The following is a 5,174-nucleotide window of genomic DNA, read 5'->3' as shown; positions in this document are numbered from 1 at the left end:
GGAGTCCTACGGGGGGGGGGGGCACATAGGCGGAGATGACGATGAACTGGATACCAAGGGGCGGCAGCACTGGCGCATGAGCTCGTACAGTTTGAAGAAATTTTCAAACGTACGAGTACATAGAGTATATATACCAAGTCACTGTCGATGACACTGAATGGAATGGTTCGGTGGCGCCGAGATGCAAAACTGCGTGCAGTTAGTGCAACTCGATGGGACCGAGTCACTCTAATCGGTATCACCTAGATGAAAACCTAGATCAATCTGGTGATTTTGGTGGGACTGAGTACGAGTGAGTTGGTCTGTCCGAAATACACAAGAAGGTTTTGGAAAGCAGCCCTTGACGGATCAATGACTCTGAGAGCTCCTCACCCAGAGGGTCCGAAAAAGACTTGTTCAATTTTTTGTGATGTAGCATGAATAGAGTTTGAGATGAGAAAAGCATAGATAGCTAGAGAAGGTTCTTAGGAATTCTTATCCATCCATTTGGCCAATAAAAACCAAGACAATCAAAACAACAAATGGATGTCCTCGAATAGAGAAATTATGCAACCAACATGCTCACACAATAAGATAGCAAATGAAATATGTGATAAAGTATGCACAAACAATTCTAGCATCTATCAAGCAATTTGTGATGACTAGGTCATCTATATATGAGTATATTGACTTATGAGTCAAATGGGAACATTTTATCATAGGTCATACTCCTTGTTTGAGCACAAGTGGGGTTGCCACTTTTACATAAACCATTGATGTGTTCACACCATTAGAGTTGCTTTAGCTCAATTCTTAGAGAAAAACTCCTCCTAGATGTGATCTCCCCCCTTAGAGGGATGAACTAGCCTTGGGTTTTATCGATGATGACTTCATGTAGATAGTGATGATGTGGATGCTCAATGTTGATGTAGATCTTTTGGAGCAATCCATTGGAGTGTTGCACTTTCAATACCTACATGGGTTAGTTCCACAAGGAACATACAAGGATATCTATAGACATAGACTGAATTGCACATTTGCTGATGTCAATTAAAGCATTAGGTTACCTTGTCCATTGTCTTACCAACAAGAGGGTTTGTGACTCCATGAACTAGTGCAAGATATGAAAGTTGATTGCACAAGTCCTTGCCAAAATGAATATGAGTGAAGTATGTTGGCGGAGTCACCCTCAAGAACACTCTAGTTCTTATTCTTTGGGACCCACATCAACTTGATGGGAATCCTTGGAATTGTAGTTGTACTTGATGATGTAGAGTTTGACATAGTTTTGGAACCCACTTGACCATGGTCTTAGGAGCTTCTTCAAATGAGTCAATCTCTTCTTGAAGCTTGTCCTTGCCTTTTAGCTTGTGGTCTTCTGGTGGAAGATCATCTTGATCTTGTGTTCCCTGAATGAAGTGGGGTCATACTTCTCTTGTTGAGGAACAAACTTCGTCTTGGGGTATTGATCTTCTTCCCACTCAACTCCATTGGTATTGATCTTTTGTTCAAAAGCAACTCCTTGGTTCTTCCGGTGTCTTCCTTGCTTGCATACAATTTCCTCAAATTACATACTTCTAGCAAGGCTCTTCTAAACACCTTTATCTATAATTCAGTTCAATAAGCTATTTTCCTTCTCAAGTGCAACTTGGCTAAGAGAATCGTTAGTGGAATCAAGAGAACTACTAGAAGCAACAATATTAGATTTAACATGGTTATTGTTACTACTAGAGGAAGAACCTTTCTTGCTCTTGTTGCAAGATTCTACTTGAGGCATATAAGTAGATAAGATAAGATGTTTTTCAAGATAAGAAGAACTCTTCTTTCGAAGATCATCATTGATAGCTTTTAGAAACTCATGCTCTTGCTCTAAATTTAGCTTCTCGAAGCGTAGTTTCTCGTGAGTCCTTAGGAGCTCACTATGATCCTCTAGAGTTGTTTCATGAGCTAACTTAAGAGTGTGTAGTTCTTTAGTTAGACGCTCAATCTCCTTCTTATCATAGTCATTCGTTTCATCTTGATTAGCATGATTACTAGCAAGTTCATCATAGTTTTCACCACTAGTTTTGTCAACAAGTAAATCATCATCACGTAGCAAATCATATTCATCACTATTGAAGTCAACATACTCGGGGTGTGATACCTTGGGGACTTTAGCCATGAAGCTTCTTCCAATTCCTTCATTTGGTGAGTCAAAAATGTCGTCGGAGTTGGATGACACAAGTGCAAGACCGGCAACACCTTCATCTTGAGTATAGTCGGAGTCGGAGTGATAGCTTCTCTCGGAGTAGTTGTCAGATTCGGAACCGGATACCCATTCGCCAACGTGAGCTTTATGTCTTCGTCTTGTGTAGCTATTTGATGACTTGTCCTTCCTTTCTGAATCCTTGCTTCTACGAGAGGGTCTTCGTTCATAATGATCATCTCTACTCCTTCTCTCTCTTGGAGGTGATTCATCTCTCCCACTCCTCCATTTTGGTGAGTCTTGTATTTTCTTGTAGGGAGCGATACACTCATTGGAGTAGTGTACAGGTCTTCCACAATTGTAGCAATTACGATCACGACTAGAAGATCTTTTGTCATTGTAGAACCTTGACTTTGAGCTTCTACCATTGCTTCTATTCTTGTAGAACTTCTTGAAGTTCTTCACCATTAAGCTCAATTCTTCATTGGAGACTTGCTTCTCACTTGATTTTGTAGGAGCATCACTTGAAGCTTTGTAGACACCACTTGACTTGTTGTGGAGCTCTTCCTTATCCTTGAGTGACATCTCATAGGCAATAATTATACCAATGACTCCCGTAGGCTTGAGATCTTTGTAGTTGGGTATCATTTGGATCAAAGTGCACACGGTGCACTACAAAAAAATACACTTTCGTGATGATACGTGTTTGTTATAGTTGGTCACGTTTTCTGTCATGCATGTACATCCATGACGATTTTATGACAGAATCAAGATAGTCATACTTGTGCTGTCGTAGAAGTGTTCCATGACATTACCAAAATTATCATCACGGAAGTGTCCACTTCCATGATGGTAAATCACGCGTCATAGAAGTGCTTTTGTCAAGGGTGACCGACATGTGGCATCCACCATAACGGCTCGCCGTTAATCTATCGGGTCCGGTTTTGGATCCGATAACTCGTTAACAGCCCCGACTAATGGGGATTTTCCACGTGTAAAATCATCATTGGCTGGAGGAAACACGTGTCGGCTCACTGTTGGGACAGATGTCATCCACTCATTGGACCGAAGGCGCCTATGATACATCGACACGTGGCACGGCCCAACAGAGGCCCATTCCTGTGAAAAGGCCGGCCAATTTGACTTGGTCAAAAGGTGGCGAGATGGACCACGGAAAGCCTGTTAACAGCCTGTTTGCATATAGCCCATTTAGAGCCCACTAATCCAGGGCCCGTTATGACCTATCCAATTAGGCCCAGTAGCGTCATCTGGGCCGTCCAATATGATTCTAGTTTGTTTTAACTTCTGGCCCATGTATGGCCCATGAGGTCTTTCGGCCCATATGACGCCCTTTGTAACTCTTGGCCCATTAACGGCCCGTGGTGAAACTGGCCCGTAATGAACAGTGTATCACTTTATACGCATTAACGACCCATTATTCCATTGGGCCGCCCATGTTATCTTTCGGCTTTCTCAGGGCCCATTTATTCTTGGGCTCATTTCCCAGCATTCGTTTACTTATGACCCATTACTGTCATTTTCTGCTTGTGGGCCAAATTCAGGCCGTGGTTACAGTCGGCCCGTTTGTGGCCCGTTAATACGTTCGGCCGTTTTCATAGCGTCATCAAATATAGCCGATTAATGACGGCCCGTTGTGGTCGTCCCATCAATGGATGATTCCAACTCTAGCCCATTTATGGCCATAATGCGGTCTGTTATTGGCCCATGTTTGGCCAATCGATCATACGACCCGTAGAAGGACCATTGATGATATGACCCATAGAAGGCCCATTGTGTCTACGGCCCGTAGAAGGCCCATTGTTTGTACGCCCCATAGAAGGCCCATGTTACTACGACCCTTAGAAGTCCCATTGTTTCTACGGCCCATAGGAGGCCCATGCTAACAATAGTAAATATGTAGCCCATGGTTATTGTGGCCTAGTTTTAAAAAATAGGTTATTGCAGCAACTAGAAAACCACGGAAAAAGAACTTCACTGACTAAAAGCAAACAAATAAACAAGACAATAAGGAAATAAATAAGCAAGCAACTTACTTGTAACGCCCCGGATTCGATGCGCCAGGTGTCTGCCAGTTATTCATTGTTGTTGCCATGTCATGTGCTTGCGTGTTGCATTTTATCATGTCATCATGTGCATTCCATTGCATACGTGTTCGTCTCATGCATCTGAGCCTTTTCCCCGTTGTCCGTTTTGCGATCCGGCGCTCCTATGCCCTCCGGCGTTCCCCTTTTGTCTCTCGTTGTGAGCGGGTGTTAAACTTTCTCGAAATGGCCCGACGTTTGCCAAGCGGCCTTGGTATAGCACCGATAGACCGCCTGTCAAGTTTCATGCCATTTCGAGGTTGTTTGGTACTTCAACGGTTAACCGGGTAACCGTAAAAGCCTCTTTTGTTTGCAGCCCAACACCCCTTCCAAAGTGGCCCAAAACCCAGCAAACTCCCCTCCATGCTCTCGGTCGTTCGATCACGATCGTGTGGGCGAAAACCGTGCTCCATTTGGAGTCTCCTAGCTCCCTCTACCTATAAATATGTGTCCCTCCCGGATTTTTCGCGCAGATGAACCCTAGCCTCTTCCCCCGCCGCCACCGGACATGTCCACTCCGGCCGGACATGTCCAGCTTCCACATCACCCCGGCCAATCGCAGGCCGCCACCTCAGCGCCGCCGCCTCCCGTGGCCAACGGGAGCGCGCCACGTGGGCGCCGCCGGCTCCCCGCGCCACCGGCCCGCCCGCAGCCCGCAGCAGGCCCGCGCGGGCCCAGATCCGCGCCGCCTGGCCCATGCATCGCCGCCGCCAGCGCCCGCCAGGCCTGGTCGCCTTTGCCGATCCCGTCCGTGTCGCCTTGACGGACCGCGCCCCTCCGGCCGCCGCGCCTCGCCGCCGCGCTGCTCGACCTCCTTGCCGTCTGCTGCCGGCCGCCGCCTCCCTGGTTCTCGCGAGAGTTGCGCCGCCCGCGCCTGAGGCGCCCTGCCTCCCGCACCGGCCGTGGCC

Source organism: Triticum dicoccoides, chromosome 1B (genome assembly GCF_002162155.2).
Source record: "Triticum dicoccoides isolate Atlit2015 ecotype Zavitan chromosome 1B, WEW_v2.0, whole genome shotgun sequence".
NCBI classification, from domain to species: domain Eukaryota; kingdom Viridiplantae; phylum Streptophyta; class Magnoliopsida; order Poales; family Poaceae; genus Triticum; species Triticum dicoccoides.
Note: the sequence above shows the minus strand (reverse complement) of the source record.